The sequence below is a fragment of the Pinus tabuliformis genome, chromosome 1_2 (genome assembly GCF_031772625.1).
Source record: "Pinus tabuliformis cultivar Carrire ecotype Pingquan chromosome 1_2, CPIR1, whole genome shotgun sequence".
NCBI lineage: Eukaryota > Viridiplantae > Streptophyta > Pinopsida > Pinales > Pinaceae > Pinus > Pinus tabuliformis.
In genome coordinates this window covers 267,301,346-267,313,224 of record NC_142298.1, presented here as the reverse complement: position 1 = coordinate 267,313,224, position 11,879 = coordinate 267,301,346, and positions in this window count along the sequence as shown.

Sequence of the window (11,879 nt, the reverse complement as noted above, 5' to 3'; positions counted from 1 at the left end):
TGTATTGCCACTGTTTGGCAATGGATCTCCCAATGTTGCTCCATAACACTGCTTTCATGTCAGCTGTCACCCTTTCCAGTGCAAGCTCCTTTTCCAGCTCAGCAATCCTTCTCTTAAGGGTTTTCACCTCCCTTTCCTTGGCTGCCTCATTTTGTTTGCTTTTATCAAATCTCTCATGAACATTAGCCAAGTTCTGTTTGAGCTCATCCAGCTCTTTCATTTGAGCTTCCATAGCTCGGATCTCTGCTTGTAGCTTCTGCATATCTAGGGTAGCAGCTTGCTCTGATGTTGTTGTGGGGGCTGTGGATGATGCTGTAGCTCCTGTTTGCTGAGGAGGAGGAGTGATGATCGGAGGTGTTTCCTCGAGATTTATTATTATTGGAGGAGGCTGGGAGGATTGACCTTCCCCTTTCTGCTTCATGGCTTCTTGTAGTGCTGCCTTTGCAGCTTCAGTTTGCCCTAGCTGGTCTTGAGTCCTAACCAGCTCCTTGTATAAGGATACCAGCAAGTCTGTGGTATCTTTTTCTTGCCTTTGCTGGGCAACTTCATCTGTTTGTGGATGGATGGTGGCCGGGAGCTTGATTTTCTTTCTTAGGGCTGCCATGTCAGCATCCCTTATTTTCAGCAGTTCTTGGATGCCCTTGACATCCTTGGGATCATGTCCAATCTCTATGATTACCTCCTCCAAGGATTTGATTCTGTTGTCCTTGGCCTGTGAGGATGCTCTTTCCAATTCCAGCTGGGATGATGTATTGTCTAGGCTGCTCTTTAACTTGTAATTTTCCAGTGTCTCATCTGCCAGGGAGGCATACACCATTTCACCCGTTTGCTTGTGTAACTCTATCTTATCCATGGGGTGAATATCTTTAGCCAGAACCTCCATATTTGTTCTCAAATAGTGTGAGGTGGACTGAGGATGTAGAGTTGTGGGCATAAAATGGCTCATTATCATTTTGCCCTCACTTACATCAAAAGCAGACATTAGTCTCTGCTGGTTGCTGGGGGCTAGTTTTAACAGATGATCATAAAGTTGCACTTTTATGGGATCACTCCTTCTTTTGATTTCTATGAACTGTTGCTTTATGCTTGAGTGCCCCCCTCTATGCTGGCCAGAAGAGCTGACCTCTCCTCCCATTGTCATATCTGGTCCTCTTTGAGATGAGCTGGCCGAGAGTTCTCCACTGGGTGGGCCCATGCCCATGGCCTGCCTTACTGCCATGTCCTCCTCTTGGGAGTCATTCAATCTTTGCCTCTTTTCTCCTCTGATAAAGGATGAAGTCTGGGGAGTCTCCCTTTCTCTCTTTCTGGTCAAGTCCTCCTTCTGAGGTGTTTGGAGGACTGAGCTGTCCACATTGATGTCTGTTCTCGGAGGCAACTCTGTTTGGGGCTGCTGTTCTGTAGAATCAGGCAAATCTGTCTCCTTACTTTGCTGTAATGGCTGCTGCCCACTAGTTTGTGGTTTCTCTTGTTGCTGCCCCAATGCCTGTGCTTCCATTTCTTCTTGCTGCTGTGACAAAGTGTCAACCTGCTCTTCTGTTAATGTAGGTGGTTGTTCCACCTGTTTGCCTTTGTCCTTGCTTGCTGATTGGGTTGTCTGTTTGGCAGTTTGCTGTTGTGTTGCTGGTGTTGTGGTGGCTGTCCCAATTCGCCTCCTGTAGGAAGTAGGCACCTGTCCACAAGTTTCCAAGTCAGCTTGTTTTTGGACATTTCTAGCCTCTTGCTCAAGTATTTCTTCACTAGTCATTTGCTCTATTAATGTGCCCTCTTCCCAGTCTGGTGCATTTGCATATTTCTCAATTTCAGGTAGTCTTGCATGTGCATAGTTGCCTAACTTATACCTGATCCTCCTGAGAGAAATAGAGTGGTTAGGGTCATATGGAATCCACTCAAAACTGGTTTTCAATTGGAGTCCTTCCAGGATCCTGTCTGCCTCTTTCCAGCCTTCTTCCTTTCTGTTGTATAAGAAAGGACCTAGCTGATTTCTCACTTTCAACTGTGATTTCTTGTTTTTACTCTGAAAGTGTAGGTAATCTGAGTTCCCAAATTGCCTGAAGTATTCTAAGGCAAACAGTCTCATGGGAACGTACCTCGGCAGTCTAAATGGATTTAATTCACATCCATACACCCTAATGACTGTGTGATTCTGGTAGAAGTACCAGTTGCCAATGTTGTAAAGCTTGTTCAAATGAAGAATTCTCTTCATCTCCTCTGTCAGTCTAGGAGGAGGGGCACCTTGCAGCACTGTCAGGGCTGGATGGACAAATAAGTCAATAAACTCACAGTATGTATAAGGTGATACTGAGGTACGATGGAACACTGGGGTCCAAAAGACAACTGATCTTGGGGTTCCTTGGGCGTTGAGTGGCCTCAAAGGGACAGAGAAGGTAGCTGGCTGGTTGAACAAGAACAGATGGTATATGTAGGAGGTGTATTTGAACAGCCTCTCCCTCTTCAAGTTCATGAACTGGTCATGAATCTTCTCAGCTATATAAGTAGCATAATCATAGTGGATAGCTGGAGGCTTACCAGGGGCAAATATGGACAGCATTGCCAATATGCACTCATCTACATCTTCCAGTCCTCTGAATCCTAGGACATAGCTAATCAAGTCCACCATCATCTTGCCCAACTCATTCAGGTATTGGTAACCAATGGGAGGGGTTCTGACTGCTTCAGAGCTAGGTGCAACAAATAGCTGGTTGATCTTCACAATCTGGTCATTAGGCAGGCTGCTCCCTCTCCTTATCAAATCTTGCATGGAAAGAGGGGTCAGTTTTTTGGCTGTATGGAAATGCAGCATCTGATTTATACTCTCTGGAGTAATCTGAAACAGGACCAGGCCTGTGGGGCTAATGACTGCCCTTTGGGTGGGGTCATAGCACTCTTGGCAACTGTATATGAGTTCTGGCATTGGATTGACTTGGGGAAGGTTATATATGGGCAAGTTTGATTCCCAAATCCCCAGGATATCTGCTCCACTCATGTGCTGGGCTCTCAGTTCATTAATCATTAGGATATTATACTTAGTTCCCATAGGGAACCAGTCTGACATCTGGTAATCCATGTCTCCCAGGGCTTGCCATGCTAATTCTTGGTGGGGGGCATTGATAGGCTTAATATTGAGAGCAATGGGAGTCTCCATAGCTTGTGAAAGGATAAACAGTTGCAATTGGACAATTGAGTGGCAAAACAGACTGCAGATTGCCCTCTGTGGTAAAACTTGATTTTCTGAACTGTCAGAAGGGAATTTACCAGCTAGAAATTGAAATACTGCTGGTAATTGGTTACAGAGGCTCTTTTTGGTGTTCAGTTTTGGCTCCTGGTAGTATTTCAGAGGTGTTCAGAGGGGCATTGACCGAGAAGACGGAGGACGAGGGGTTTTCAACTGAATTGCGGTTTGTTAGCACTCTGCAGGGAAGTTTGGGACTTCACAGGGACAATGGTGGAGGTATAATTTGGTTCCAGCGGTGAAAAATTTGTTTTACGGTCCTATTGTGCCTGTGAGTAGCTTAGAGAAGAATGCAGGTCGTATGGAGGGCAGAGCAGGGTAAATACCTGTAATTCGACGTGCAGAGGTCGTGGTTAGGTGTGGCGCAGGTACTGGAGCGGTCGCCTTGGTCGAATTTCACAGGTTGGCGAAAATTCGGGCAGCAACGGTTAAGCAGAGCATTCAGCAGACACAACAGTAAAATGACGAAAAACACGGGTAAAATTGGTAAATATGGGTTTTTTACCAACTTGGCGCTTTTTATGATGACGTCAGCATGACGTCATTGGTGGGTCATGATGACGTGACGTCGGCTGACGTCATCGGGGAGGACGTGGCAGCAGACGACTGGTCAACGGGGCGGTGAGGTGGCAGCCCAGTCAGCAGTGAGGTGGACCAATAAGAAAGGCGGGTACGAGCGGAGAAAGACGTGGCGCTGGGTCAGCGGCGAACCGGTGGTGGTCAAACCGTAGCGGTCACGGTTATAGCCTTAACCGCCGCGGTTTCTCGGGGCGGTTTGAGTACGGCGCGGAGGGTGTCAGACGGAGCTCCGAGATGGGTGAGCGCTTGACGCGTGGCGGAAGCATGACAAGGCGCAACGTCATCTTCTCGGGACATAACGTGCGGCCATCGGATGTGCTCCGATATTGATGAGGACCGTCGGATCTGATGGGCTTGATCCGACGGCTGACGGAGGAGGAAGGTGTACGTTCGATAATATGGGCGGAAAATATTAGAATTTATGGGTTTTGTATGGTTTTTTCAAATGTTTTTTATTCAAATCACCTGCGCTCGCATTTGGGAGTGTGCCGAAGGCGGATTTTGATTTTTGTAAGGTTTGCACAGGATTTTATAGGCCAAAGGGGTTTGGAGAGGGGTTTTACCAATGCAGAGGTGATTTGAGGGTAAATTGACTTGCAGCAAAGGGGAAAGGGGTGGAATAGGTTCACCAAAGTGGCCAGATGCCATTATGGTCCCTTTTTGAAGAATGCTCGGCTATTATGCCTAGGGGAGGGAATATACATAAGATTTGGGGCTTTATACACCTTAGTGTTAGTATTATTAGGGGTAGGGGTAAAATAGGGGAGCTAAATAGTAGAATTAGGAGTTAGTATAAGTGAAGGTGGGGGGTTTAGAAAGGGGGTGTTAGTGATGGAGTAGAGGGGGGAAAAGAGAAGTTAGTGATGCTCTTTGATGTGAGTCCATGGAATTCACCACCTTGTTTGCTGATATATCTATTGCCTTGGCAAAACATCTTGTGACAACTGTGTAATGGTGAACATATCCCTTCTGCAACCACAACTGCCTACCCAACTATTTCACCTAACATTTTTTGTTTCTTCTTGGAGGGGCACTTAGACTTGCAACCCTCAATTGCCTTTTCTTTTCTTTGGCTTTTTCCTTTTTTATCTATCTACTTCTACCCTTATCTCCTCCAAGGTCCCAGATTAGACTTTTGGGAACCTTTGTTTCTCTACCTGAACTACTTGTCTGCCAAGATTAGGCTGTTTGGACAGACTTCTTCATCTATTCTACAACTCAAAATTGAAACATGGCATGATCCAGTTTAGACTGTTGAATCATCCACAAAATGAAATAAGGTCCTCCATATCTGAAGTAATTTCCCACACCTCTGATTACCTGGAAATATGTGATCTTTGTGCTAACAATGCAGAGCATATTTGGAAATTTAATAATCAATCATGAAATATGAAACCTATTACTATAGGCATCCAACAGTGGCTCCACATGGGGATGGTTTTTCTTTTGAAAGACCAAGAACAGCAGGTCAGATTGCCTTGTTCCTTGGATGTCCATCTTGATCTTTGAGATCTTATGCATGTAACCTGTCAAAATGGTGTGTTTCTTTTTTGGAGAACCTCTGATATTATCTGCCTGTTGCTGCTAGTTGCAGCACTTGGGAAAACCTCTTTATACAATGTAAATCAAAAGAGAATATATACAATTGCATATATACAATGAACCTTCGGAATCCTCATCATATTGAACCATCATAATAGTGCTTCAGCATCCTGCCATTGACAGGACCTTCATCTAGTTCAGTCACAGTCAAGCTTTTAAGGAAATAAGTGTTATTACCTTGTACTGCTTGGATGGCAAATGGTCCTTTCCATAAAGAATCAAACTTCCCATGTTTCCCTTTGTCCTCTCTTCTTGCATCCCACTTTAGAACTTTGTCTCCTAGATTGAAGTCTTCTGCTTTGGTTCTTCTGTCAAAGGCCTTTTTCAGTTTCTCTTGTAGTATCTGCACTCTGTTGAAGACTTGTTCTCTGGTCTGCTGTAAACAGATTATCTGGTTGATCCTTCTTTGCATGTCATTTGGCTCTGCTTGACTTTCTTGTAGAAGTTTCATAACTGGCACCCCTAGTGATGAGGGAAACCTGGCCTCTAATCCGTAGACTAACTCATATGGGCTGGTCCCAATTGATCTTTTGGTGGTTAATCTGTCTGCCCATAAAGCATTTACTATTTTCTTGTGCCAGTTCTTTTTGTTCTCTTCCAGCACTTTCTTAATGATGTTTATCAGGCTTTTGTTTGATGATTCAGCAAGACCATTTCCCTGAGGATAGTAAGCTGTAGAATGGCCTAAAGTGATATGAAATTTATGGCAAAAATTTATCATTTTCTTGGATTTGAAGGCAGCAGCATTGTCTGTTATTATCTTGTCTGGGCAGCCAAATCTGGCCAGTATATTGTTCTCTAAGAATTGAATGATCACTGAGTCATTTGCTTGTCTGCATGGGGCAGCTTCAATCCACTTGGTAAAGTAGTCTGTTGCTGTTAGAATCCATCTGTGTTGTCCTGAAGATGAGGGGTGAATTTCTCCAATGAAATCCAAGCCCCATTGTTGAAAAGGTCTCTCTGTTGCAATGGGCCTCAAAGGAAGTGGCAGCAGCTGTCTTTTGCCTTCAAACAGTTGGCACTTGTGGCATGATGTTGTGAATTTCTTCATATCTGAGAACATAATGGGCCAGTAATAACCAGCCCTTAATATCTTGTCCACAGTGGATTTCCAGTACAGATGTCCACCACAGTCTCCAGCATGGAATTCTTGCATAATTTTATCAGTTTCATTCTCAAGAAGACAGTGCAGCAAAATACCTTCATGGTTTTTCCAAAGCAGATTCTCATCTAACACACAGAATTTAGATGTTTTCATTTTTAGGAACCTAGACTTAGTTCTGGACAGTCCTGGGGGAGCACACAGGTTTTGTAACACATAACAGATATCAGAGTACCATGGAGATTGTTCAAAGGCTATATTGATCTTTGGAGTCGCCAGCTCTGTTTCACTGTCCAGTTGGTTGATATCTAAGGCTTGGAAATTTGATTCTGTCATTAACTTAGCCAAACCTTGCCCTTTTATCAACTTTGTAGGCTTTATTTCAATGTCAAATTCGAGTATGTTTGCAATCCATTTTCCTCTTCTACCCTCTAAGTTTTCTTGGGTGAGAATGTCTTTGACAATAGGACTTGGTACATAAGCCACAACATGAGAGTAAAGGATATAGATCCTAAAATCTTTGATAGCTTTGATTAATGCATAGGCTTGTTTTTCCATTATTTGGTACTTCAAAGGAGCATCTCTAAGAGCTCTGCTGAAGAAGGCAATGGGCTTTTCATTCCCTTGATCGTCTTTCTGCAATAAAACAGCAGCGATAGTATGTTGGGAGGCAAAGGAGAAAATGATAAAATCTCTGTCAAACTGAGGGTTAGTTAGTACCGGGGTTTGGGTTAAAGCCAGTTTTATGCTTTCAAAGGCTTGCTTTGCTTCCACAGTCCACTTAACCTTTGAATCTTTCTTTAGCATATTGTTTAGTAGTCTGATCAATTCTGCTAAATTTGGGATGAACCTTCTTAAAAAATTGAGTTTTCCTAAGAATCCTTGCAACTCTTTGACATTCCTAGGGTGAGGCATTTGTAGGATCGCTTGTATCCTTTCTGGATCAATTCTTATACCATCCTTTGAAATGATGTGTCCTAAAAGTTTCCCTTCTTCCAAACCAAATAAAGACTTCTTGGGGTTCAAAGAAATGCCATATTTTCTGCATGTTATGAAAATCTGTCTTAAATGTTTCAAATGTTCTTGGTCAGATTTTGAGAAGGGTGTAAGATCATCTAAGTAAATGACCAAGAAGTCATGAATTTCTTTTGCAAAAGCAATGTCCATTGCTCTTTGAAATGTCGCCCCTGCATTTTTCAGACCAAATGGCATTTTCACATACTTGAAAGTACCCCATGGGGTAGTAAATGCAGTCTTGTCTTGATCATCAGGGTGTACCAGGATTTGATTGAAACCTGAGAAGCCATCCAACAGTGATATTCTTGAGGCTCCTACTACTCTTTGAAGAATATGGTCCATTTTGGGTAAGGGATAGTTGTCTTTGAGTGACACTAGGTTCAAATTCCTTAAGTCTACACAGAGTCTAATCTCACCAGTTTTCTTTCTTGTAGGGACCAAATTTGAAATCCAGTCAGAGAACCTGATTGGTGCTATGATCCCAGCTTTGAACATTTTTTGTAATTCCTTTTCAATGGACGGAAGAAGCACAGGATTGATTCTTCTCAATTTCTGTTTGAATGGTTTTTGATTAGGCTTGAGGGGAATGGTGTGCTGTATAACAGAGGTATCATAAGACTTCAAGTCTTGATAACCCCAGGCAAAGACATCTTGGAATTCTTTAAAGAGATCAACATATTTGGGCTTTTGATCGGGGGGCAAAGAGGCGGACAGCTTGACTATCTTAGGCTTTTCCATAGTGCCAATATTACATTCTTCAACTCTTGCATCTAATGGCTGCATCTTTGGTTTCCTGGGGACATCATTTGAGTCAAAAATGTCCTCTAGTGGGGTAAGGCCTGCTGGGAGGAAGTTGTCTTTGAGTTGTATGATTTCATCTTCAGCACTGCCCAGCTCTTCACAATCAATTTGGTGAATTTGCTGAATGTTTTCTTTGTTGAAAATGGTTGGACTGAGTAGTTGTTTTGCTGTCCTAGGTGACATTGGGTGAGCAGACTGTTGAAACTGTAATTGTGATTGACTTGCTCCATCAGTAATTTGAGATTGACTTGCTGTCTCAAGATCAATATTTAATCCTGTAAACTCTTGTTGCAAGGTTAAAAAGTTGTTTATTTGCCTATCATTCTCAAATACTTGCCACTCTTTGACATTGTTTGGGATAGAAGGTCTATATTTGACTTCTGCTGTGAAACAATTGTTGGGCTGCAATGGGAATTTGAAGGTGCTGGCAAATGTTGCCAAGCTGTGAGCATGGAGATTGTGGCCCCTTGGAATCTTTGTGAGAACAAACTCGGAGAAAGTTTCTAGTATATCAATTACAGCAGACCTGTAGGACCTTAATCTTTTGTCATTGGTGACAAAATCCCCTTTTACTTGTTGAATTACTAAATCAGAGTCCCCCATGATTGAGAGGCTATGCGCTTGTAATGATTTTGCAATTTTGAGGCCTAGTAGCAGAGCTTCATACTCTGCCATGTTGTTAGTGCATTTAAAGTTCAATCTATAAGCCCTGCCTTGTGCACAGGCTTTCTCTTTGTTATGTATCCACACTCCAGCCCCTGCCCCTAACTTGTTGACTGAGCCATCAAACTCTAGGACCCACAGACTATCCTGCTGTTCAGGAGATTTGAGGTTCTGTTCATGGGATGGCAGTGTGAGCATGAGTTGGGGTATCTTCTCCCATTTGTTTTCCAGGGTAGCTTCATCGTTTGTTTGACAATTTTTGACAACTAAAGGAGGGTGAATGGGTATTGTTGGGCTGATTAAATTTTTGCAGGTGGCATTTGTTTGAGGGATGTTTTGCTCTGGTTTAAATGTCTCCGTACTAATGTGACTGTCCGAGAGGCCTATGCTGTCATTAAAGAGGATGTAAGAGTCTACGTCTGAATGGACAGCATATATTGGAAAATTTTGGGGTTTCTCTTCACTGCTAACCATATACTTCATGAGTGTTTCCCTATAAAGTCTTTTTGGTTGTCCAAAGACAGAGATGGTTGCATATGACATGTCTAACTGCAGGGAGCCTTGAAGCTTTGCTCCCCATGATCTTGATAGTAGCATCCCATACTTGGGTGGGATATCAGCAACAACAACATCCATCAAAATGGTCTTGTTGGGGAATTGGACCAGGGACACACATAAATCCTTAATCAGGCCCAGGCATTTTACTTGACTAGAATCAAAAGAAAACAGGTCTTTGTATGGTCTCGTTATATCCAAATTTAATCTTTCCATGACTGCTTTTGGCATGAGGTTGTGAGATGCACCTGAGTCAAACATTGCATTGTGCAGTATTTTATCATGCACGTGTAGGCTGACATAAAAAGGTAAAACCCCTGTGACTACTGTTTTTCCATCTACCTCTGGACCAAACAGTAATTCTGGAGTGTCATCTAGCACATTTACATCATCTCTGTTGTTGGTGAGCTGGAGGGATTTCTTGATCTGTTGTTTGTATATGTCATGCTTTGCTAACTCTGAGAGGGGAATTGCTACCTTTAACTTGCCTATCTCTACTCCTAAGTCGAAGGGTTTATCCATCTGAATTTTAAGGTCACGGACAGCAGTCCTTTCCTTGTTCAATGACTCTTCTGGTTGGATTTCATCTTGATTTTGGAACCTGCCCCTCATGCCCATGTCTTGAGGGGTGATGTTCGGGTTTGGGTGGGAGGATGAAGTTGCTGTGGGCTCTTGTGATGTAGGCAGAAGTTCAGTGACCTCCTCAACCACTACTTCCTTTGCAGGTAAGTTTGTTTTGTGATTAGGTTCAATGACTGAGTCTTCTTTAGATTGTTGTTTATCCTTTACCTTTTCTGGTTGATTTGCATTCACAGTCCGACTTCTTAGTTTGTATTGCTTATGAACTTCATATACAGCAGTATCATATCCTTGTTTGAAGTCAAAGGATTCTCCTGATTGTGTTTGGAATGTTTTGTTTTCATCCTCATCATGGTCTTCCTGTGTTAGGAAAACCTGGCTTTTACCATCCAGCCCTATTAAATTGATCTCAGGATCTTCATTGGGCTGATTAGCTGAGGAAGTCTCTGCATAATTTTCTTGAAAAGGGGGTCTGATATCTTGGTCAGCACCTGTTTTTCCTGTATTGGGGTTTTGTGTTCTCCTAAAATTTGGGTTTCTAGGAATATTGTTTTGTGGCGCTTCCCAGGATGACTTTCTTTCTACTGATTCCACTCTCTCACCTAGTCTTTTCATGCTGTTTAGTATTGCATCCAACTTCTGATCAAAGCCAGAGGGCTCTTCCTTGAAACCCACCTTCTTTTCCAGCTTTGCCCTATTTCTTTTGGCAATTAGGTTGGCCTCTACCGTGACTGCAATTCTTTGGGCTTCGGCAAGGGTTGGAGGGTCTCTTTCTCTCAACTGATATGCCATATCAGAATCAAAACCATCAGGGAAATTGTAAAGGGCCAAATCAGGAGGTGGCCTTAAGTTCTGGGGAATAGCATTGTATATGTTATTGAACCTAGCACAATATTCTAAAACTGTTTCTTGGGGGCCTCTTCTAATGGTGTTGTATTCCCCAAGTATATGGTGTGGATCTCTCTTTTTCTCCCATCTGTTAGTAAATTCGTGGTATAAAACTTCAGGGGTTGCAATGGAATTTGCATTCAAGGATCTAAACCAAGTTCTGACATCCCCAGTCAAGCTTTGAACAAAGATTCTCATCCTGACACTGTCATCATCAATTTCATAGGTCTCAAAGTGGTCTTGCATCTTTTTAGCATGCTGGATGGCTGTCAAAGGGCCATGGGAATCAAAAAATGAGAGTTTGGTTTGATAATCTTGGGGTAGGGCTGGCGCATTGGCTGGAATCTGCAATGGTGCATATCTGTTAGCCATGTTTATAGGGTTAATAGGGTTGATAGGAACAAATGGGACAACTGGGATAACAGGTGTACTGGGGTTAATAGGATGGGTAACAAGTAGAGAACTGGCTGAGTGAGTATGTGCAGATGGTGAAGATGGAAAGGTAGGACTTTGAGGGGTTGAAGATGAACTAGGGGAGTTGGGTGTGGAACGAAAAAGGACTTTGCAAGGAGTGGGAATGAGGATGGGTTGGTCTGACCTTATATCTGAATCAGCAGGTTTATCCTGCTTGTGCTGTTTCCTTATGTTCTTTGGGATGATATTAGGGTTATCAACAATGATGGGTTGATCAGGGTCAGGGTGTGCCCTAGTATGCCTTGGGTTTCTTTTAGGAGCCAGCTTCTAAGTGTTCTTTCCGAACTTTATACAGAAGTTTAGTATTTACAAGGGCAAAATAAGAACTCTGGAATGACCATATATGTTTCAAGGCTAGGATAAGTTTCCCTAGTTAGCTCTTCCCTAAGA